Raw genomic sequence first — 25,644 nt, 5'->3', positions numbered from 1 at the left:
AACTCGTGAGGGAAACCGATTAATGAGATACATTGCCGTGAGGATAACATCACACCAGAAACAGATATGCACATTGGAGGTAAACATAAAGCTTCTAGCCACCTCCAAAATGTGCCTATTCTTCCTCTCGACAACCCCATTCTGCTGTGGTGTATGAGGACAAGTGCTCTGGTGAATAACCCCATGATCAAGTAGATAAGAGACCAGTGGCTTAGTAAAGTATTTTTTTGCATTATCAGATCTGATGACTTTGATTTTGACCCCGAATTGGGTTAAAATCATCTGATGAAAGTTTTGGGTCAGAGCGGGAACCTTATCTCGAGAACGCATAAGGTAGACCAAAGAAAAACGGGTATGGTCATCAACAAACAACAAAAAATATTTGTACTCACCTATAGAAGGGATGTGATATGGTCCCCAAACATCGGTATGCACAATATCAAAAGAATTATTACTTATTTTATTACTCAAGGAATAAGATGTTCTACAATGTTTGGCAAACAACTCTCACATCTCAAATTTGACATCTCAACAGACTCAAATAAAGTAGGAAACAAACTCTTCAAAGACCGAAAAGATAAATGACCTAATTGATTATGCCAAAGCATAACCGAAGTCACACACTGAGAAACAAAAGACTTCTTATCCACTGGCTCTTTTCAATGAGAACTCTCTCCAAGCAGGTAGATTCCATTCGTCTCACGACCAGTCCCAATCACCTTCCTCGTCTCCAAGTCCTGAAAAACACATCGGTCAGGGAAAAAGGTTACTGAACAGTTTCGATGTTTGGTAATACTACTGATTGAAAGCAAATTAGTATCAAGTTTAGGAAAATGCAAGACTGAGGATAAAGAGATAGTATCAGATAACTTGATGTCACCCTTGCCAGAAATGGGAACAAGAGAACCATCAACAATGGATACTTTATCTCTACCAGAAGACAAGTGATAAGTAGTAAACAATGATGGCAAGCTAGTCATATGGTCAGATGCTCCTGAGTCTATTACCCAACAGTGTTTAGTATTACCTAGAGTTGAAACATTGTAAGCTGAGGCCCGGGTACCTGAATGAGCAAATGCAGATGTGACAGAGGCTGATGGTGACTAAGATGACTGAGCGGAATTCCCAACCTCCTTTTCCAACTGTATTAGGGCAGCCCGAACAACAACTAACGTATCTAGGGGCGTGTCTTTTGTGCCTGACGAGGATGCATAATCAGTATTCACAGCCATATGAGCATTACCCCTTTTATTTCTTAATTTTGTTGGGACTAAATGAGGGTGGAGCTTCCAACATGTATCTTTCGTATGCTTGGGTTTCTTGCATTGTTCACATAGCAAATCCTGTTTATCTTCCTTCTTCATGTCTCTTTCTGTATCATCCCCAAACTTAGGTTTAACTGTTGCTAGGGCTAGGGGAAAGGGCTGATGTTGCATCATAACCTTCCTCCTGGTCTCTTCACTATGCACCGGGGAGCATGCTTGAGAGAGGGTTAGACTATCTCTTGTCAGTATCTGCTATCTCACAATGTCATAATCTGAGTTCAGGCCAACCAGAAATTCAATCACCCTATTGGTCTCGACTTGCTTTCTATGGGTCTGTGTATCTTTTGGACTTTCCCACTCAAGAGTCTCCAGATGGTCAATTTCATGCCACGGGGATTTTATGGTAGAGAAATAAACAGAGACTGGTTTCTCTCTTTGTTTAAGGTTATTCATCTCACACTTTAGTTCATAGACCCTAGCAACATTAAGGGGTTGGGAGTAGGTCTCTTTCATGACATCCCATATCTCCTTGGCTGTCTTTGCCGACAAGTAATTTCGGCTGATATGTGACTGCATCGAGTTGCACAACCATGTCATAACCAAGTAATTCTCTTGAACCCACTTGGTATACATTGGGTCCTCCTTGGAAGGCTCTTTCACATATCCCAATAGATAGCTAAGTTTTCTCCTTCCCCTAATAGCCATCATGTCTGATTGGGCCCATTCCAAGTAATTGGATCCGTCAAATCTCACAGTTGTAATCTGAAACGTAGTCTCAGACATATTACTAGAACTGTTGTTCCCAAACACACCTCCCTGATTTTTGAACTCCATTCTTGGTCATGAATCAGTAGTTAAGAACTATTAGGGTTACCACACTAGAAAACAACACTGAAACAATCGATCACAATCAGAAAACTGTATGAAATCAGTTCAGATCTGATTTAAAACCAATCGGAAATCAGAATATATGTAGTCCGATAACAATTCTCACTCTCAAAACAGGCTCGGAAGCCAAAACCAGGTCTGAAACTCACTTAGAAAGCACTCTGTAAAGCTGAAGCAGAATTAGGGTTTCAATTGTAGGGTTAGGAAGACCTTTGTGAGAACATAAACCGTGCTCAGCTGCACTTTCCAAAAGAATTCACAGTCAAATCTAGCCGTAGGGTTAATGACAAACCCTAAAAAACCGATCACCTCTGAGAGAAAGTAGGAGAGTTTGGTCGCTCCTCCTAGATAGGTCCAACCTATCTTGACCGACAACAATCTCAAGGGAAAAATAAGGACTTACCCAGAGAACTCTGATCACTACCTTCAATCGTGGCCTGAACCCTAACCTCCTCTGATTCTTCCTGATTACCAAAACACTCTGCAAGCCTCGACAAGTCTTCGAATAGCCGCTAAACTTTTCTGGTAACCTCCAAGAATCAGCCAACGAACAGTCTTTTGTAAGCTTCCAGCCCTAGACAGTTTTCATGTGGCCGGCTGGACTAGACTCGCATGAGAAACCCTAGATAGGCTCTGATACCAAGTAGTCAATCAAGACTATAGTCGGTCTTGAATCCCAACAAATTTCGGATTGAGAAAAATAGAAGGAAGAGGAAGAAGAAAGGAGAAGAAGCAGAAGTACACAAGGGTTATTGAAAGGAGGGACAGATTGAATGAGTCTGCCACCGCCACTCTCTTAATATTTATAGGTTATGTTCACTAAATGTAGGAAAGGACAGAACTGCCCTTAATTCTTACATGGCAAATAAAACAAATAATAGACTGAAACAAATAACAAATTGAAATAACAAGCTGTCTAAGATAACTACCAACTAACACTGACATTACTAACAGAGGTTACACATGCTGTCATACGAACATAGTGGGGACCACAGCTGTGGGGCCCACATCAGTGTTCTCTACAAAAACTACTAAAAAGAAATTAGAAACTACTAATAAAAGAAATTAGAAACAACTAGGTGTGGGTATGAAACCACACACACTAGAGCCTGAGTGTGGGTATGGAACCTCCAACCATTTCTTCACTCCCCCTCAAGTTGGGAGTAGATATTTGTCATGCCCAACTTGCGTAGATCTGTCTCCAATTTTTCTTTTGTGACTGCTTTGGTGAAGAGATCAGCTAACTGCATGTCTGAGGCAATGTAAAGAAGGCATACTTCTTGAGATGCGACTCACTCTCGGATAAAATGTCTGTCAACCTCAATATGCTTACAACATTAGAGGTTTCTTATAATCAACCTCGAATTCATTAAGCAAGGATATCAGCTATAACACTTCTGCAACACCATTGGCCATGGATCTGTATTCTGCTTCTGCACTAGAGCGAGCAACAACATTTTGTTTCTTCTCCAAGAAAACAAGATTTCCCCCCACAAATGCACAATATCCAGAGGTGAACCTATCATCAAACACATCCAGCCCAATCCGCATCTGTATACACTTCTATTTTCATATGACCATTATTCTTGAAGAGTATACCTCTCCCTGGACATCTCTTTAAGTAGGCAAGGATCTTTTCTACTGCAAGGATATGGGTGGTCCTAGGAGAATGTACGTATTGACTGACAACACTGACGGCATAAGAAATATCTGATTGGGTTAGACAGAGATAAAGAAGTTTCCCAACCAGCCTTTGGTACATAGCCTTGTCCTAAAGGAGTCTTCCACTTTCTGCACTTATCTTATGGTTAGGCTCAATGGGAGTATCAACAGGTTTCACTCATAACTTGCCAGTTTCTTCTTATGAGTCTAGAACATACTTCCTTTGGGAGATGAAAATGCCATGCTTAGATCGAGTTACCTCAGTTCCTAGGAAATAGTATAACTTTCCTAGGTCTTTCACTTCAACTTCCTTGTGAAGGTGCTGTTTAAGGGTTTCAATTTCACTAGTGTCACTTTCTGTTATCACAATGTCATCTACATAGACTGCAAGTAGAGTCAGGGAATGACCTGTCTTCTTCAAGAAGAGGGTGTGATCTGATTGAGCTTGTATGTATCCGAATTTGTCCAAAGCCAGTCTAAACCTATTGTTAGAGCCAACTGTACAAGGGTAGTATAGTCCTTTTATGTTTAGTTATATATGTAGTGTTCAACTGATGTGGCTCTCACTTAAGTGAGGGCACAATGGTATTTCTTGTATACCATAAAAGAGTATTGATGATGCACGATCCAGTCAGTCCTAGCTGTCGGTAACCTTGCCTCTGAGGGAGCAGGAGATGCCTGAAACAGGGAGGATACAAGAGATTCTGGGGGAGGAACCCAGCGGGGATGCTCCGATGCTCAAGTTAGTACTCTTGAGAAGGCAAGGAAAATAAGAGATTCTAAGACCAAAAGGCACAAAATATCACTTACTTTTACTCCGAGGGAAGAGGGCCTTTTATAACCCCCCTGGTGCACTCACTCCCAGGCCTCTGCCGGGTCAGGTGTAACCGCCTCTATGGGGGTGGCAGGCATAACCACCACTGTCCTTTCTATTAGGGCCGTCTCTGCAACAACTGAGATGGTGGTAGCAGGTGGCCGTTGGAGTGCGGTTGTTATGTGTCAGATCCCTGATCAGTCAGGCGCGCTGCTTCAGGGTACAAACCTCTTTGTAAAGTACGGTTGCAGTTATGCGACCTGGAGCCGAGGTGCCGGAGTGGTGCATGGGGGAAAGTCTTGAGTTTGGACAGGAGTATGGCTCACTGTCCCGAGGTGCCGGGGTAGGGCCCGGACTGACCCGAGGTGGGTTAGCTCAGGTTTTGCCCTTCGCGGGTTTCCTTGCTAGCCTCGAGATTTCTAGGGAGAGTTCGGGCTTCACCTCCCAGGAAGTGTAGGTTAATTTTGGGGAGCTCGGAGCTTCTTCCTGCGGGAGCTCGGGAAGTTCGGTACTCTTCTTGGGATATGGCTGTTGTTGTGCTGAGCTGGCGCTCGAACTAGGCCATACCCGGTTTCTCCCACGTGTCGCACAACCAAGGGGTCGGGCCAAATCTACCTCCATCAATTGCCCCCCACTCCCCATGCCTGAGGTCTTGACCCGGCGTGGAGAGTTCACGGACTGACGGGTGGATTTACCCCGTGGCGTGCTTCGTCCAGTTCGGAGATCCTCTGGTCTGACCCGCCTATGTTCTTGGCTCGACCAGGGTCAGCGCGGCTCGACTAAAAGTCAGCCCGGGTCGTGTACAGCTTACGCGTAGACGTCAAATGATTATCAGTTTTCGGACGTAAAAAATGCGCGCTAAACTGATTTCACCTCGGGGGTCGTGTAGCCGGTTTTCCTGAGAGCCGTTGGATGGCTTTGATCTCGACCGTTGATGTGCGGGTATAGCGGCTATTAAATAGTGGGGGCCCTGGTCACTTTTCCTTCGCCAATATTCAGCACTTATTTCTTGAGCTCGCATCCAAAGTCTTCAGCTCGCGTCACTTTCCCTAGTTCGGTAGCTTTTCCTTGGTGAGTCCCCTTAGCTTTTTCAATTTCCTTTCCTTTTCAATGTCTAGTTCGAGTAGCTCGGGTAGTTTAGATAGCCTTTTAGGAGGGCCTGAGGCGAAGACCTTGGGTCGGGCTGCCTCTTTCGACAGCCTTCTAGATGAGCCCGAGGTAGGGCCTTTAGTCTAGGTCACCCCTGGCAGCCTGGAATTCACTTCCCCTCGAGTTCGGATGCCAGACAAATTCGGACCCTCCACTATGGCGTCTGAGAGACTTCGGTCTCTTGTTCGTTAGTTCAACCTGCCCGGGGAGTACACTTATAGCTTGCCCACGGGCGACTTCCCTTGGGAGCACGGTCCGGATGAGATCGTGATCTTCCGGGAGCAGCTCATTGCCGGGCTGCGCCTCCCTCTCCATCCCCAAATCGTCGAAGTCTTGAATCATTTCGGCGTCTCCGTCGGTCAGCTTCACCCGAACTCCATCCGTAATGTTGTCGGGACCATTTCCCTCTGTTGTGAATACGTCCTTCCCTTAGGCTTAGAAATTTTCTCTGCCCTCCTCATGCTTAAGAAGCAAGCGAGCTTCCTACCCGAGCATAGGTGGGCCTATTACTTGTCTCCCCGCCCGGGATTTAAACTTCTACATAAGCTTCTGAATAAGATCCTGGCGTGGAAGCGAGACTACTTCGTAGTCCGAAGTGCTACGGGGTGGCCATTTTCTACTCATTGGAGGGTGGCTGTTTCCGATCCCGGTGTCATGTTAGATAAAGACATGGCGGAGACCTTCTAGTCTTGGGCCCAGGTCGGGCTCGAGTGCGGAGACTACCTTACAGAGGCTAAGCTTATTCATGCCGGTCTGAGTCCGGGTAGGTTTCTTTACTCAGCTTCTTTTTTTTTTTTTTTTGCTGATGCCGAACTCTTTTCGTAGGTATCATGGAGGAAGAGAAGACCCGTGGTGTCAACTTGCTTGATGGGATGAAGAGAAGGAAGCGGGTTACTAAGAGAGCCCGCATTGAGTCTCCTCGGGCTATGGAGTCCGAAGCCCCAAGCCATCCTCCGGTCATTAACCTGGATTCCCCCAGGGAACCCGAGGTGGCCGGGCCTATCCCGGAAGTGGTAGCGGAGACCGGGGTTGTAGAGGCTCGGGATGCCGAAACTACGGAGGCTTCTCACACTCAGACAGTATTCTCCAGTTCGGGGAGCCAAGAGGGGGTTGGTAGCGTGCTGACTCCGAGCTGTGCTCTCCGCAAGTGCAAGAAGGCCGTCTATCCCGGGGAGTTCACGGAATGGTCTGAACTTCCTTTGGGCCACATTGGCGCACGCGCTGCGTCTCATGCTATGGTGGTAAGTCGAAGTGGTTTTTCCCTTTGTACTTTTCCTGTGTTTTTATTTTCTTGCCGGACTGACTTGTTCTTGCTTGGCAGGTAAACTCCTCCATCCACACCCTGACCATTCAATCGGAGAGGAACCTGAAGCGGGCACAGGCTACCAAAGAAGCTTTGGGGTCAGCTCGGGAGCGGATCCAGCGTCTTGAGAGCGACACTTCGGCTCAGAAGAGCGAGTTGGAGAGACTCCGGAGAGAATGGCGCCTTGAGGCTCGTTATGAAGCACCTCGCGACCTCAAAAGGGGTCTTGGAGCATGAGGTGGAATACCTCAAGGCCGATATCAAGGAGAAGTCCGAGATCTTCTTCTAGGCTCTCGAGGACACCAAAGTGAAGGCCGTCGACGAGTACATTGCGTTGGAGCGTTTCGACGATCTAATGGTGGGCTCGTACCGGAGAGGTTTTAAGCTGAGCCGATGGATGATAAGGCATGCGTACCCTGAACTCGATACTCGTGCCATAACCACCTCGCGCATTACTCCGGAGATGGCTCTTGCAGCTGATGATGATCCGGATCTTGAAGATGAAGTTGATCCCCCATGTGCTGCCAAAGTTCCTTCTGAGGGCAAGGGAGGTGTGACTCCGAAGTGACATGCACTGGGCCTGCAAGCCCGAGGTGATATGTACCGAGCCTCGAGCTCATTTTGATATGTACCGAGCCTACGAGCTCGTTTTGATATGCACCGAGTCTGCGAGCTCGTTTTGATACTGTAAAGGAAACATCAGTAATGAAATACCTTTTTTGTTTTAAGTGTTGTGTAGTCAAATTCTTTCCTTTTGCCGAACTGCTTAGAATTAGGTCCCCAAAATGAGGGGGTTTCATGAGGCGAGTTAACATAGTAAGGCTATACGCCCGACCTGTTCTCCGCCTGGGTCGGTTTTATCGGTTTGTCTTCAATAGGCCTGGCTCGGAGTGGGCTATGCACCTCGGGTTTCACACTTGGTTCTGCGCTGAAGAGGTGCCGAGGTCATTATCAGCTCGGCGCTTTGACCCATTGGCTAGGACACTTTCCTAGGCTTTGCCCATGCCGAAGAGGCGACTGGGTCCTATGGTGCCGAGGTCATTATTAGCTCGGCGCTTTAACCCTTTGGCTAGGATACTTTCCTAGGCTTTGCCCATGCTGAAGAGGCGACTGAGTCTTATGGTGCCGAGGTCATTATCAGCTCGGCGCTTTAATCCTTTGGCTCTAGGAGCGGCTCATAGTCCACTTAGTTCGGTAATTTACAGGTAATATCGCCTTAAGTTAACGATGTTCCATGCCCAGGGTATTTGTCTACCCTCCATGGTTTTGAGCTCGTACGCTCCTCCGAGTACTCTTTTTACTCGGTAGGGTCCTTCCCAATTCGGTCCGAGCTTGCCAACGCCGGGCTCAGGTACCATGACCTTGTGGAGAACCAGGTCGCCGACGCGGAAGTTCCACTTCTTGACTCTGGCATTGTAGTACCGAGCTACCCTTTGCTGGTATGCTGCAGTCCTGATGTAGGCGAGGTCCCTCACCTTGTCGAGTAGGTCGAGCTTGGTACGTAACTCGTCGTCATTGGTCTTGTCGCCGTACGCTTCTAGTCGTAATGAGGGGATTTCGATTTCAGTTAGGATGACTGCCTCTGTGCCGTAGGTGAGGTTGAAGGGAGTTTCTCCGGTAGCGGTCTTCTCTGTAGTTCGGTAGGCCCATAGGACGTTGAGTAGCTCGTCCGCCCATAGTCCTTTAGCTCAGTGTAGCCTGGCCTTTAGTCCGCGGAGGATAGCTCTGTTCGTGACTTTTGCCTGACCGTTTGCTTGCAGGTGCTCGACCGACGTGAAGTTCTGCCGAATTCCCATGTCTTAGCACCATTCCTGGAATTTGATATCCTCGAACTGCTTGCCATTGTCGGAAATCAATACCCGAGGTAACTCGAAGCGGCACACTATGCTCTTCCCAAAAGAAGTTATGGACGTTTCGAGCTGTGATTGTCACGAGAGGTTCAGCTTCTACCCACTTCGTGAAGTAATCTACCGCCACTACTAGGAACTTCCTCCCACCTGTTGCTGGCGGGAATGGCCCGAGTAGGTCGATGCCCCATTGCGCAAAGGGCCATGGACTGGTGAGATACTTGAGGTCAGTGGCGGGCTGATGGTGGATATTGGCGTGCTTCTGACACTTGTCGCATTTTCTGACTAACTCAACGGCATCTGCTTTCATTGTTGGCCAATAGTACCCTTGTCGTAGTGCTTTTTGAGTGAGGGCCCTGCCCCCCAGGTGTTTGCCGCACATGCCTTCATGAATGTCGTGAAGTACAAGCTCGGCTTCGGGAGGTTGCAAGCAGCGTAGGTAGGGGAGCGTGTAGGATTTTCGGTACAACCGTCCGTCTATTATGACGTATTTGGCTGCCTGGCGCTCCACCCTCCTGGCGACATTGCGGTCTGCGGGGAGGGTCCCATGTAGCAGGAAGCTCGCAAGTGGATCGATCCAGCTCGGCTCTGCTTGGACGACAAGGGCTACGTCCTCTGCCCCCCCCCCCCCCCCCCCCCCCGAGAATTTTAGGCCGAGGTAAGTCCTCTATGTACACGGTCCTCATGGTGTTATCACTGGTGCTGGCTAACCGAGACAGGGTATCGGCCTCAGCATTCTCCGACCTCGGGATTTGCCCGATGAAGTGTGACCGGAAGTCAAGTAGAGCCTCCTTTACTTTGGCTAAGTAGGCGATCATAGTCGGTTCGCGGGCTTCGTATTCGCTTGTAACCTGATTGACAACGAGTTGGGAATCGCTGCAGATGACGATGTGTTTTGCTCTTACCTCTTGGGCCAGGGCTAGCCCGGCTATCAATGCCTCATACTCCACCTCATTGTTGGATGTCGTGAACTTGAAACGTAGTGCGTACTCCAGTTTTGTGCCACTCGGACCGTGAAGAACTACTCCGGCTCCGCTGCCCTATTGATTTAAGGAGCCATCTACGTGAATGATCCAGGGCTCTTCATCCCAGTTCGCGCTTGGCCTAACTAGGAGAGATACCAAACTAGGTGCGACCTCACGGTGCTCGGACTCAACCGGCCTGGGAGCACCGAGCTCACCCGGACTGGGGGCTTCGTGCTCAACCGGGCTAGGGGCTTCAGAGCTGAATGTGCATTCTGCAACAAAATCCGCCAAGGCTTGGGCCTTGATAGCAGTTCGCGACTTGAACTGGGTCGTACTCACTGAGCTCGATGGCCCACTTCGTCAATCGACTAGAGACCTCGGGCCTGAGTAACACTTGCCTCAGGGGTTTGTCGGTGAGGACGATAATGGTATGGGCGGAGCTTGCAGTTTGCAATGAAATGCGTAGGCTAGTTTTTCTATCTCTAGGTATCTCGTCTCTGCTCCCTGCAATACTTTACTAAGATAGTAGATGGGTTGCTGGACCCGATCTACTACCTTTATTAGTACCGAGCTGACCACTTCGTCACTTGTTGAGAGATACAACTTTAGGACATCGCCCTCTTCGGGCCGGGTCAAAACTAGGATACCGGCGAGGTACCTTTTGAGCTCGTCAAATGCGAGCTGACAACTTGGGTTCCATTCGAACCCTTTGCTTTTCATTGCCTTAAAGAAAGGCAGGCAACGGTCTGCCGATTTGGACATAAAACGACTCAGAGCGGTTATTCTGCCGTTCAACCTCTGAATCTCTTTTACTTTTTGGGGGTGGTCTCATATCTAGGATGGCCTTTATTTTATCCAGATTGGCCTCAATACCGCGCCGGTTGATGATGTATCCTAGGAATTTACCCGAGGTGACACCGAAGACACACTTGTTTGGGTTTAGCTTCATGCTAAATTGGCACATAATTTGAAAGACAAAGTGCAAATCTTGTATTAATTCATGCAAAAATTGTGTCTTGACGACCATGTCATCTACATAACATTCTATCTTAGTGCCAATTAAGGATTGAAATAGCTTATTCACAAGCCTTTGAAAGGTTGCCCTAGCGTTTTTCAGTCCGAAGGGCATAACCTTGTAGTAGTACAGGCCGAACTCGGTTATGAAGGCTGTCTTTTCATCGTCGACTGGGTCCATCCTGATTTGGTTGTAGCCCGAGTAGGCATCTAGGAAGCTTAGCAACTCGTGCCCCGATGTTGCGTCCACTAGGTGGTCGATCCTGGGGAGGGGGAAGCAATCTTTCGAGTAAACTCGGTTCAGGTCAGTGTAGTCGACGCACATGCGCCACTTGCTATTAGCCTTTTTCACTAGAACGGGGTTGGCTACCTAGCTCGGGTAATGAACTTCCCTTATGAAGTCTGCTGCGAGGAGCTTCCCGACCTCCTCGTCGACCGCCCTCCATCGTTCTGGGGCTAGGTTGTGTTTCTTCTGTCTAATGGGCCTAACTACAGGGTCAGTATTGAGTTTGTGAGTTATGAGGTTAGGGTCTATGCTGGGCATTTCTGTCGTAGACCAAGCGAAAACATCTAAGTTACTGAGTAAGAAGCATACCAGATCGGATCGCAAGGGCTCCTCCAAGGAAGCGCCGACCTAAAGTGTTCGGGCCGGGTCCTCTGCCGAGACAGGGATGGGAACGGTCTCCTCCGTGGGCACAACTCGCTCCTCGTTCTGTTCCATGGCCCGCTCTAGCTCGAGGTCGTTGGCCACCTTAGCCTTTCCCTTGAGGGCGGCGATGTAGCACTTGCGGGACTCAAGCTGGTCGCCCTGCACTACCCCAATGTCGAAGTCCGTGGGGAACTTCATGGCTAAATAGTAAGTGGACACCACAACCCTTAAAGCGTGGGTGATTGGTCGACCTACTATGGCATTGTATAGGGAGGGGGTCGCAACCACCAAGAAGTCGTGCTTGAGTCTTACCGTGCTAGGCCACGTGTCGACTTCCACAAGTACTGTAACCTTTCCTAGGGTCCTGACTTCTTCTCCGCTGAAGCCGACTAGTGGGGTGTTTGCGGGCTTTAATTCACTCTCTTGGAATTGGAGTTTGTTGAAAGCCGCTTTGAAAAGGACGTCTGCCGAACTACCGGAGTCGACAAGTATGCGCTGGACTTCATAATCATTGATTTTTACCTTTATGACGAGCGCGTTGTCGTGGCGGTAGTGAACCCTGCGCGCGTCGTCCTCGGTGAAGAATATGGGATCTTCTGTCCTCGATCGCTTTGGGGGATTCTGTTGGCGGCCTCACGGGTTGATGCCTGAGTTGCTACCGAGGTGCAACCTGCTACAATCGATCCTCCAATGATCACGTGGATCATTCCCTGAACTGGCCTTTCCTTCGGGGGCTGTTTCTGTGACTGCTCTGCTGGCTGGTTGCTGAACTCGGGGGCATCCCTACTGCGCTCCCCCTGCTGACCTGCCTTATTATTATTATTATTACCATTATTCTGTACAAAGTTTCTTAGGTATCCGCGACGAATGAGTTCCTTTATTTCATCGCGGAGATTCTTACAATGTTCGGTACTATGACCGTGGTCTCTGTGAAAGCTACAATACAAGTTTCTATTCCTCTCATTCGGGTTTCCTTTCAGGCGGGGTGGCCACTTTACGTACGAGGCGTCCTTGATCGTCATCAGGATCTCGGCCCGCTTTGCGTTCAAGGGTGTGTAGTCTGCCCGATCTGACGCAGGAGCTCAGAACGGCTGACTTGGCTTCGCCCCCCGAGCTGAGTCTTTCTTCCTTCTGTCCTCTTGGTTGGAAGGCTCACTTTCCCTTTTCCTTTTTTCAAACCCGCCCTCAGTTCTTTGATTGATCTCCTCTTCGGTTCTTATGAACCTGTCTGCGAGTTTGAGAAACTCAACTATGGTTGTGGGCTGGTTGACCACCATGTGCCATTTGAATTCCTTGTGCGTCACTCCCCTCTTGGCCGCTGCGAGCTGTACTGCGGGGTCTAGGCGTGGTATCTGTAAGCACGCGTCGTTGAATCGTTTGATATAGCCCCGAATGGACTCCTCTTCCTTCTGGACTATACCGAGGAGGCTCTCCTCAGTTAGGGGGCACCGCTTGCTGGTGACGAAGTGCACGGTGAAGACTTGTACGAACTGGGCCCAGCTCCTTATCGACCCGGGGGCCAGGTTCCTATACCAGGTGCGAGCCACTCCTCGGAAGGTGGTAGTGAAGGCCACACACATGTAGGACTCGCTGGCCCTCGCTAGGTGCATCTGGGACTGAAAAGCATCTACATGATCACTTGGGTCAAAGGAGCCATCATATTTGTCTAGCGGGGGGAGTTTGAAATCTTTGGGCATGGGGACAGTGAGGAGTTCTGATGAAAGGGGGGAAGGGACTGAGAGAATAAGGGTAACCTTTACCTCGTCCGAGCTCGCTTCCTCTTTACCTCTGAACTCGGGTAGGATGCGGGTGGTAGTTCGGTGAGCTCGTCGACGCCTCTGCAGCTGCTTGGAAGGCCCGGTGTCGGCGTTGCTTGCTTTAGTGTTGCTGAGTTCAACGGGCCCGGACTGGTGGTGGTAGTCCGCGGCTAAGACGCCGAACTGGTTTTCCGCGAGCGGGAGCCCAAACTGAGAACGCTGAGTTGACGCTGGCTTGGTTGGTCGGGAGGTTCTCGATCCGCCGGCATGCTGCGAAGCGGGGGTAGTTGGTCTTTCTCTTCTGCCAGGGGATGAGGCTTGGCTTCTGGAGGGGTTCTGAGCCTGGGAAGCTTCTCCCCGGTGATGGCGCCCGCTCGGAGGAGAGGGCTTGACTTGCTTGACAGCAGGGTGCCGAGGTGGGAGCTGTGGCTAGCTCTGAGGCAGTTGGGGGAACTGCTGTTGGTAGTGGTACTGAGAGACGTGATGTAGTACCTGCTGCTGGTAGAGTTGGTGTTGCTGAAGTTGCTGCATTTGGGCTTGCATGGCCCGCATGCATTGCATCAAATCATCAAGTTGGTTTTGGCTAGTTGCCAGGGGGACAATGGTTGGTTCAGCGAAGGTTGTCTCGACAGAGGGGGGAAGGGGAACATTCACAGGCGCCACTGTTCGTGGCACATTCAGGCTAGGGATTTCGTCCACCGAGAGGGGGATAGTGAACTGCCCGATGCAGACAGTGGGGGGTTGAGGGTGTTCCCCGACGGCATTCAGGTCGACATTACGTCTATCACTGCCGGAAGAAGCCATGAATGCTAAGTTTTCTTTCTTTAGAAAAGAGCTAGAGGTTGGGGGAGGCTTTTAGAAGCGCTCCCACAGACAGCGCCAAATGATGATGCACGATCCGATCAGTCCTAGCTGTCGGTAACCTTGCCTCTGAGGGAGCAGGAGATGCCTGAAACAGTGAGGAAACAAGAGATTTCGGAGGAGGAACCCAGCGGGGATGCTCCGATGCTCAAGTTAGTACTCTTGAGAAGGCAAGGAAAATAAGAGATTCTAAGACCAGAAGGCACAAAATATCACTTACTTTTACTCTAAGGGAAGAGGGCCTTTTATAACCCCCCTGGTGCACTCACTCCCAAGCCTCTGCCGGGTCAGGTGTAACCGCCTCTATGGGGGTGGCAGGCATAACCGCCACTGTCCTTTCTGTCAGGGCCGTCTCTGCAACAGCTGAGATGGTGGTAGCAGGTGGCCGTTGGAGTGTGGTTATCATGTGTCAGATCCCCGATCAGTCAGGTGCGCTGCTTCAGGGTACGGACCTCTTTGTCACGGTTGCAGTTATGTGACCTGGAGCTGAGGTGCCGGAGTGGTGCACGGGGGAAAGTCTTGAGTTCGGACAGGAGTATGGCCTACTGTCCCGAGGTGCCGGGGTATGGCCCGGACTGACCCGAGGTGGGTTAGCCCGGGTTTTGCCCTTTGCGGGTTTCCTTGCTTGCCTTGGGATTTCTAGGGAGAGTTCGGGCTTCACCTCCCAGGAAGTGTAGGTTCCTTTTGGGGAGCTTGGGGCTTCTTCTTCGGGAGCTCGGGCTTCTTCCTGTGGGAGCTCGGGAAGCTTGGTACTCTTCTTGGGATATGGATATCACTGTGCCGAGCTGGCGCTCGAACCAGGCCATACCCAGTTTCTCCCACGTGTCGCACAGCCAAGGGGTCGGGCCAAATCTACCTCCATCAAGTATAAATAAAAGAAGGGCCGACTAGAGGGATTTGAATTTTTCTCTCTATTTCGACTGTGACCTTTTCTCCTTCTTCTCCTTCTCTTTCTTTTGATATGAACTTATATGAACATCTAGTCTGAGTTTTATCATGGTATCAGAGCCACGATAATCAGTTCAGATCAATTGTTTCCTTTTCTCTCTGTTATGCGCATTCCTTTATAGGGTTTTGCAGAATTCTCATTTATACCTAGAGTTTTCCAGAAAGAAAGAAAAAGATTGGTCATTTTCTCTTTTTGGGGGTTTCCATGCCTCCAATGAGTGCAATCGTTGTGGTTTTGTGTGGTTGGTAGAAAACCCTCTACTCGTAATTCGAAGAGGGCTGGTTTTGTGATGGTGACAGTGCAGATTTGTTACCCTCTACTCGACAGGTTCATGATCTTCAAACTAAGTTGTGGTATGTAGCAAGTTTTTTTATGTTGCAGAACTGAATATCCTATTCGTGAGGTGTGCTGTGAGGGTTTCTAGTGCTGACAGTAGATGGCAACAGTAGTGTTGTTGCTAAAAGTGGTGAACAATTGTGAATATTGTTGCTGAAACAGTGGTGAATAGTTGTGAGTGTTGTTGCTGAAACCTGGTACTAGTAACCCTAGTGGTATTCAGTCATTCGTGTGGAGTGTGGTGATTTATTAGGGCAGTAAAGTAACAATTTAGTGGTATATCTTCCCATTGTTTTCCTGTGCAGTCATGGGAGACAACAGTGAATACAAATCAAGTGTGATGGTGCCTTCTGATTATCTGAATGTGTGGATGACCTCTATAAAACTGAATGGTGAGAATTATGTCCCTTGGGCTAAGTCTGTTGAAGTTTTCTTGAAAGCCAAAAAGAAAGTGAAACATGTGAGGGAAGAAAAACCCTCAATTGATTCTCCGGGATATGATGAATGGGAGCAGGAGGATGCTCAAATTATGACTTGGCTATAGAATAGCATGGAATCCAAAATTAGTGTGAACTTCATGGTTTTAGATATAGCCAAGGAAGTTTGGGATCATGCAAGGAAACTATATTCTAGACAAGATAACACTACTAGAGTTTACCAACTGTACCAAGAGTACTTCAATCTACAACAAGGGAATCAGAGTCTTGAGGACTATTATGTCAGTATGAGAAATTTATGAAATGAGTTGAATGTTTATCATCCTCTTACACCTGATGTCAAAATTCAGCAATAACAGAGAGAGCAGTTGGATGTGACCAGATTTTTAGTAGGGTTAAAGTCCGAGTATGAACCTGTAAGGGCACAAATACTAGGTGGATCTGCTTTTCCCTCTCTTGAGGAAGTGTTTGCTTGTCTTTAGAGGATTTCAATTAGACACACAAAGACTTCCACTTTGTCAGATAGGTTTGCATTTGTAGTTACGAGAGGGGGAGGTCATGGTGGTAGAGGAAGTCAGCCTGGTCGTGGTAGTGGTGGTGGACCCATATATGGTCGTGGTGGTGGTGGCATGTATAATCGTGGTGGTTGTCGTGTTGGAGGATGAGACTCAGGGGGAGCCCGTGGTAGGGGACATGGTAATACTCAGAGAAGATGTACTCATTGTGGTATGGAGGGACATACTATCAACTTTTGCTATGATCTACATGGCCCACCTTCAACTTGGGCAAATCATGCAGCAGTAAATGGTGGTAGCTCAAGACAAGAATATCAAGTTACTGATCCCCCACTACATCTACAGATACTTCTAGAAAGGAGATGGTGAGTGTTTCACGGGATGAGTATGAGCGGTTCATTTAGGGTACATTTCAACAGAACACGGCTACCCTTGCATACACAGGTATGGCTTGTCTGGCATCCACACCTTCTCGTTGGATTATAGATTCTGGAGCTTCCGATCATATGACTGAAACTCCAAGCGTGTTTTCATCCATTTCTTCATCCTTCACTTCCCAATCAGTTACTCTTGCCAATGGTTCTAGGGTTGGAACCCCAATTCCAACCCCAAGTTCTGACATTGATCTTCCTATTGCTTTGCGGAAAGGTAAACGTATTTGCACTCTCCACCCCATTTTCAATTATGTTTCTGTATCTCACCTTTCGGCTTCCCATTGATAGTTTGTTTTTATGTTATCCTTTGTCTTTGTTCCCAATGATGTCCAGGAAGCCCTCACTTCTCTAGGGTGGCGCCAAGCAATGGAAGAAGAACTCTCGGCCCTGAGTTGTACTCATACGTGGGACCTCACCACTCTTCCGCCTGGTAAGCATGTTGTCGGCTGTAAGTGGGTGTACACGGTTAAATACTTACCTGATGGGAGTGTTGAACGGTATTGATTACACAGATGCTTTCTCTCCGGTTGGCCAAAATTGGGTCAGTTCGTGTTCTGATTTCTCTTGTTGCTATATTTGATTGACCCTTGTTTCAACTTGACATCAAGAATGCCTTTTTACATGGTGATCTTCTTGAGGAGGTGTACATGAAGCAACCACTAGGGTTTGTTGCTCAGGGGGAGGGTGAGAAGGTATGTAGACTTAAGAAGGCTATTTATGAACTTAAACAATCTCCTCGTGCATGGTTTGGGAGATTTAGTGAAGTGGTGAAGAAGTTTGGAATGAAATAGTGTCAGGTTGACCATTCCGTATTCAGCTATGAATCAAATGCTGGGAAGATTCTCTTGGTGGTATATGTAGATGACATTGTTATCATAGGCAATGACAGACCAGGAATTGACAGGTTGAAGACTTGCTTGCATGATCACTTCCAGACAAAGGATTTGGGCAAATTAAGATACTTCCTAGGGATAGAGGTTGCGGGGTCCAAGAATGGTATTAATTTGTGCTAGAAGAATATGTTATTGATCTACTAAAAGAAATAGGGTTGTTGGGTGCCAGAGCAGTTGAAACACCTATAGAACTGAATGTTAAATTGGGTAGTGATACAGGTGAGGAGTTTGAGGATCTGGGAAGGTACAAAAGGTTGGTGGGTAAGCTTAATTACCTAACCATCACTCGACCTGATATCTCATTTGCGGTTAGTGTAGTAAGTCAGTTTATGCAAAATCCTCGAATCCCACACTGGGAGGCAGTCCTAAGGATTGTGAGGTATTTGAAGGGTGCTCTAGGTCATGGTTTGTTGTATAAGAGTGGAGGAAGTCTTGAGATAGAGAGATACACGGATGCTGATTGGGTTGGGTCCATATCTGATAGAAAGTCCACTATAGGATATTGCACTTTTCTTGGTGGGAACTTAGTGACATGGAAGAGTAAGAAGCAGATAATGGTAGCAGGAAGTAGTGCAGAGGTTGAATATAGAGCTATGGCACACACAACATGCAAACAAGTGTGGTTGAAGCATCTACTAGAGGAGATGGGATACAAAATTGACACTCCTATGAAGCTATACTGTGATAATCAAGCTGCAGTTCATATCTCCTCTAATCCAATGTTTAATGAAAGGACAAAGCACATAGAAGTGGATTGCCAATTTGTATGTGAGAAGGTGCTTAGTGGAGTGATAAGTATAGCATATGTGAACACAGGAAATCAATGGGCAGATCTATTTACCAAAGGGTTGAATTGGGGAAGAGTGGACTACATATGTAACAAGCTGGGACTATATGACATATACTCACTAGCTTGAGGGGGAGTGTTAGAGCCGGCTATACAAGGGTAGTTTAGTCATTTTATGTTTAGTTATATATGTAGTGTTCATGTGGCTCTCACTTAAGTGAGGGCACAATGGTAATTCTTGTATACCTTAGAAGAGTATAAATAAAAGAAGGGCCGACTAGAGGGATTTGAATTTTTCTCTCTAGTTCGGCTGTTACCTTTTCTCCTTCTTCTCCTTCTTCTCTCTCTCTTCTCCTTTTCTTTCTTCTGATCTGAACTTATACAAACATCTAGTCTGAGTTTTATCATCTATCAAACCAAACTCTCGGGGATTGTTTCAGCCCGTACAAGGCATTTTTCAAAAGGCAAACTTTCTTTCTTGCTTTTGTACTATAAAAACCAGGGGGTAACTCTATGTATACTTCCTCTTGCAAGTCTCCGTTGAGGGAGGCATTATTAACATTCAACTGAAATAGTGGCCATGAGAAGTTTGCAGCAATGGATAGAACTCTGATAGTGTTCATTTTTGCAACAGGTGCAAAGGTTTCTGTATAGTTTATGCCATAAGTTTGTGTGAATCCCTTTGCAACCAATTTGGCCTTATACCTCTCTATAGTACCATCAGTATTATATTTCACAGTAAACACCCATCTGCATCCAACGGGTTTCTTCCCTTCAGGCTGGTTAACTAGTTCCCATGTGTTGTTCTTAACAAGAGCATCCATCTCTACTTGCATTGCTTCCTTCCATTCAGGTATCAAAAGAGGTTCTTGCACTTTTTTGGGTATAGGAATAGAAGAAATAGATGCCAAGTAAGATCTGTAGGATTCTGAGAGACAATTATAGGAAAGGAACTTGGAGATGCAATGGGCAGTGGATGAGGTGCAACGCCGCTTCCCTTTACGAATAGCAATTGGAAGATCAAGGTCATCTGTCGATGAAGGCTGAACCTCTGTAACAATGGGATTAACAGTGGGAGCAGTAGTAGCGTTAGATCTGGAGCTGTAGAAGATGTTGGAACTGGCCTGGATTGCTATTGAGTACGAGAATCAACCTGTCTCCACCACTTTCTGTGATACACCCACAACTCCCTGCATTTTTGACAACCTTCTTTGCAACTCCCCCCCTCAGTAATCGGGACAAGTAAACGAACTCTTGGAGCTGGAATTGAAATCCCTTCCTCACTATTCTACCCCTGAGGAGAAGCCTTAACAACAATATCCTCAAAGAAGGTGACATCCATGGACACAAAGCGCTTCCCTGAAACTGGATCATAACTGCAATATCCCTTTTGATTTTGTTCATACCCAAGGAAAGTACACTTGGTGGCTTTGGGATCAAACTTGGAGCGATGGGGTCCAAGGATTTGAACAAACAAGTACACCCAAAAGTTTTGAGGGGAATAGTGAATAGGTCCTTATCTGGATATTGAAGATTGAATGGGGTTTGCATGTTTAAGACCCGTAAAGGAACCCTGTTAATGAGGTATATGGCTGTACGGATTGCATTTCCCTAGAAGCGTATGGGAACATTGGAGTTGAGCATGATGCTTCTAGCTACCTCTAAAATATGCTTGTTTTTTTCTCTCAGCAACCCCGTTTTGCTGAGGTGTGTGAGGATAGGTGCTCTGATGAATGATCCCATGATCAAGGAGATAGGATGCCAAGGGTTTTGCAAAGTATTCCTTAGCATTATCAGATCTAAGAATCTTGATCTTGGTTTTAAATTGAGTTAGGATCATCTGATGGAAAGCTTGGGCCAGAGAGGGGACCTCATTTCGAGAGTACACAACATAGACCCATGAAAAACGAGTATAGTCATCAACAAATAATAAGAAATATCTATACCCCCCTTAGTGGGAGTATGATAGGGCCCCTAAACATCGGTATGCACAATCTCAAAAGGAAGGTTGTTTCATTTATTACTTAAAGGATAAGATGATCTACTATGTTTTGCAAGTTCACAACTTTCACATTTTAACCCACACTTTTACTAACTCAAACAAGTTTGGAAAAAGACTCTTTAAAGACCCAAAAGATAAATGACCTAAGTGGTTGTGCCAAAGCATAATCTTACTACAAGATTGAGAAACAAACAATTTCCCTTCTTCACTCTACTCCTCCTGTGAATGTTCCAACATGTAGATTCCATTCATCTCACGACCAATCCCAATCACCTTCATTTCTAGATCCTGAAAAATATATTGATCAGGGATAAAAGTTATCGAACAGTTTTGATTTTTAGTAATACTACTAATTGAAAGAAAGTTAGCACTAAGCTTGGGAACATGCAAATCTGAGGATAGGGTGATGGTATCTGATAATCTAATGTCTTCCTTGCTAGAAATTGGTACAAGAGAGCCATCAGCAATAGAAACTTTGTTTCTCCCAGAGGTTAAACAATATGTGCTAAATAGAGTAGATATGCTGGTCATATGATCTGAAGCACCTAAATCTATTACCCAAGAAGGTCTAGTATTACCTAGGACAGAAGCATGACAGGCAGTAGCTCTTGTACCTATATGAGCAAGAGCTGAAGTAGGCTTAGCTGAATTACTAAATTCATTTTCTAGCTGAGTCAGAGCAGTTCGGATTATAGCTAGGGTATCTAGAGGAGTGCCTCTTGTGCCTGATGAAGTTGTATTATCAGTGTTGATAGCCATATTAGCATCCCCTTTCTTATTTATGAGCTTTGCTGGAATTAGATGAGGGTGCAACTTCCAACAGGTGTCCTTAGTATGTTTAGGTTTCTTGCAGTGTTCACATTACTAAGTCCTTCTTAGCTTCCTTCTTCTCCTTATCCCCCCATATTTAGGTCTAACTGCTACCAAGGCTGATTCGAAGGGTTGTTGCTGCAACATAACCTTTCTCCTAGTTTCTTCACTATGCACTAGGGAATAGGCTTGTGATAAAGTCGCACTATCTCTTGTCAACAACTTTTGTCTCAAAATGTCATATTCAGAGTTCAGACCAGCTAGGAACTCAAAACCTCTGTTAGTTTCAACCTGCTTTCTATATGTTTGTGCATCTTTTTGACTCTCCCGCTCAATTGTTTCAAGATGGTCAATTTTATGCCAAAGGGATTTTAAGGTTGAAAAGTAAACAGAGACCTGCTTCTCTCATTGCCTCAGATTTTTAACCTCACATTTTGGCTCATAAGCCCTAGCAACATTAAGAGGCTGAGAGTAAGTTTCCTTCATAACATCCCATATTTCCTTAGCTGTTTTGGCCCACAAGCCCTAGCAACATTAAGACCTATTTTCAGTCATGTTACTTGAATCACCAGTCCCAAAAGCACCTTCCCCTTAGTTCTTGTACTCCATTCTAAGTTAAGAAGAGGCTTTAAACTACTGTGACAAGAAAAAAATGTATTTCGGATGATGTGTGGCTGCATAGAGTTGCACAACCATGTCATCACCAAAAGACTTTCTTGGACCCACCTAGCATAAGTGGGGTCCTCCTTGGAGGGTTCCTTCACATCCCCTAACAAGAAGTTCAATTTTTCCTCTACCCCCAGCCATAATGACTGATTGGGCCCATTCCAAGTAGTTTGATCCATCAAACTTAACAATTGTAATCAGAAAGGTGTTTTCAGTCATGTTACTTGAACCACCAGTCCCAAAAGCACCTTCCCCTTAGTTCTTGTACTCCATTCTAAGTTAAGAAGAGGCTTTAAACTACTATGACAAGAAAAAATGTATTTCAAGGCTGATAACAACCGACCTAGGACAATGATTTTGTAGTTAGATAACATTCAACTACAATCCTGGGATTGATATCAGTCCTAGATTGATTGATATCAGTCCTGAGATTGTCTATATGCACCTCTCTGAATGAATAACAAAGTCCTTTTGAGTATCAATCTCAAGAAAAGGTACTTTATGAAGAAAAAAGCCCAGAAAACTGATTGCCACCTTCAGTCTTCAAACTTGATCAATCGATTACTGTCAGCACATTGAATCTTGATCAAAGAACCTCATTTCGAGAATACATCATGTAGACCCAAGAAAACCGGGTGTAGTCATCAACAAGCAGTAAGAAGTAGTTGTACCCCCCCCCCCCCATAGCAGTGATGTGATAAGGTCCCCAAACATCGGTATGCACAATGTCAAAATGAATACTACTTCTCTTATTACTCAGTGAATAGGTTGTTCTACAATGCTTTGCAAGCTTACAACTTTCACACATTAAACTGGACATCTGGATAGGTTCAAATAAACTAGGAAACAAGCTTTTCAAAGACCTAAAGGATAAATGACCTAAGCAATTATGCCAAAGCATAACTTGACCAACAGACTGAGAAACAAAAGACCCCCTAACTTCATTGCCTTCCTACTGTGAATTTCCTCCAAGCAAATAGATCCCATTTGTCTCACGGCCAGTCCTAATCACCTTCCTTGTCTCCAAATCCCAGAAAATACATTGATCAGGATAAAATGTTACTGAGCAATTTTGGTTTTTAGTAATGCTACTAACTGAAAGTAAATTAGTGCTAAGTTGAGGAACATGTAAAACAGAAGACAAGGAAATGGCACTAGACAACTTGATGTCTCTCTTGCCAGAGATGGGAACAAGTGAACCATCAGCAATAGACACCTTGTCTTTGCTAGAGGATAAGTGATATGTAGTAAATAGTGAGGACAAGCCAGTCATATGATCAGATGCACTTGAGTCTATTACCCAACAATGTTCACTGTTACCTGGAGCTAAAGCATGATAAGCTGAGGCCATGTACTTGAATGAGCAAAAGATGAGGTGGGAGGAGCTGATGTTGTGACTGGCAACTAAGATGATGATGCTAAATTACTAACCTCATTTTCCAACTAAGTCAAAGCAGCTCAGACATCAGCTAGGGTGTCTAGTGGTGCTGCTTTTGTGCCAAATGAGGATGCACAATTAGTAGTAACAGCCATATTAGCATTCCCTTTTTATTTTTGAGTTTTGTTGGAACTAGATGAGGATGTAGCTTCCAACAGGTTTCTTTGGTATGCTTAGGTTTCTTGCAATGTTCACATATTAGGTTCCTCTTGTCTTCCTTCTTCATATTTCTCTCCTTATCCCCCCAAACTTGGGTTTAGTTGCTGCCAAGGCTGATTCAAGTGGCAGATGCTGCAACATAACTTCTACTCTCTTCACTATGCACTAGAGAGTAAGCTTGTGATAAGGTCACACTATCTCTTGTTAGAAGTTGTTGTCTTAGAATGTCATACTCAGAATTCAGACCAGCTAGGAACTTAAACACCCTATTGGTTTCAACCTGCTTTCTGTAAGTCTATGCATCCTTTTGACTTTCCCATTCAATTGTTTCTAAGGTATCAATTTCATGCCACGAGGATTTCAAGGTTGAAAAATAAACAGAGACTAGCTTATCTCCTTGTTTAAGGTTATTCACCTTACATTTCAGCTCATGAGCCCTAGCAACATTGAGAGGTTGGGAGTAGGTCTCTTTCATGATTTCTCAAAATTTCTTTGTTGTTTTTGCCCATAAATAGTTTTGGTTGATATGTGGCTGTATGGAGTTACACAGTTATATCATAACTAAATAGTTCTCCTGAACTCATTTGGCATATATTTGGTCCTCCTTGGCTGTTTCCTTCACATCACCCAGCAAATAACTTAGCTTTCCTCTACCCCCAATAGCCATCATGGATGATCGGGCCCACTCCAAGTAGTTTGATCCATCAAACTTGACTGTGGTAATTTGAAAACTGTTCTCAGGTATGCTACCAGCACCACCAGCCCCCAAAAAACTTTTCCCTTGGCTCTTAAACTCCATTCTTTGTCAATAAAAAAGGCCAAAGAATGCCTCTTTTATCACTAAGACTGGGTAATTACACCCAGAATTTGCTAACAGTCGAACCAAAGGTCAAGAAAAAAACATCTTTTATCACTAAGACTGGGTAATCTCACCCAGAATTTGTTAACAGCCAAACCTACTTTACCCTTCTAGGTTGGGAATCTATCAGAAAAAAAGGTTTGATAATCTTCCAGAGAACCAAAAAGCAACTTAGAGTGCAGGGCTGAAATTGAACTAACTGCTGCCATAGAATTGGCGACAGTCGAGAAACTAGAGTCTTAAACCTAGAAGCAGTTGTAGGTCAAGAAACAAGTAAAGAACTAGATCAATAGCCAGAAAAGGTGGGATCTCTCAGCCACACCTCTTAAAGTAGCCAGAAAAAGTATTCTTTTAATGGATCAATCACAAAGAACAGTTCAGGAGAAGAAACCTCTTAGTCGCACCTCTTAAAATAACCAGAAAAGGTGCTCTTTTAATAGATCAATATAAAAAATGTAACTTACTTCAAGTAAAACTATGGCTGCCACCTTCAAAATCAAGTCTGAACCCTAATCTTGAAAGTTCTTCCTATTGTCTGACTCTTCCTAATTGCTGGTCATCCTCCAATGCTAGCCGCACACTGCCAACAATCTCCAAGACTCAGCCGATGGTCTTGATTTGCTAGAAACTTTTCAATCCTAGGAAATTCTTATGCAGCCAGCCATGTTAGACTACCATAAGAATTCCTAGGTTGGCTCTGATACCATGTAGTCGAATAAGACTATTAACAGTCCAAGTCTTAATGTACAATTAACAAGAAACTGAGAAGATGAGAGGAGAGAATGAGAGGAGAAAGGGAGAAGAGGAGAAGAAGAATCCAAAAGGAGAGATTTAGAAAAGGAGAGAATGCTTTATCTATCACCCCTCATTCTATTTATATTAATTCTTAAATAAAGATAAAAGGGCTGAAATACCTTTACTGCTTACATGGCAAAAATAAAATACTAATAAAAGTCTAACACTACTAATTGTAGACTGACTGAAATAACTAACAACTAACTAACTGTATACGAGTACAATAAAGTGGTGGGGACCACATTAGTGGTCTCTACAATGATATTGACCCTGAAGTGTTAGCAGAATTGGGCAACATTGAGGTCAATGGTATTATGGTAGTGAAGAGGTAAGTGATGATAAGGTTAGTTTTTCTCTCCTATACCCATCATTGAATGTAAAACCTTTAAG

At 45.7% G+C, this 25,644-nt stretch overlaps 1 protein-coding gene across 2 annotated transcripts in view; it reads left to right on the top strand.

The window, feature by feature from the left end:
- Window positions 1-25,644, top strand: part of LOC104589458 (pentatricopeptide repeat-containing protein At3g12770) — a 39,522-nt gene that overhangs the window by 12,485 nt on the left and 1,393 nt on the right. The window lies entirely within an intron of this gene.

Source organism: Nelumbo nucifera, chromosome 3 (assembly GCF_055504915.1).
Source record: "Nelumbo nucifera cultivar China Antique chromosome 3, China Antique-T2T, whole genome shotgun sequence".
NCBI classification, from domain to species: domain Eukaryota; kingdom Viridiplantae; phylum Streptophyta; class Magnoliopsida; order Proteales; family Nelumbonaceae; genus Nelumbo; species Nelumbo nucifera.
The sequence above is the reverse complement of the archived record's forward strand: the minus strand, read 5'-3'. Positions and strand labels throughout refer to the sequence as shown.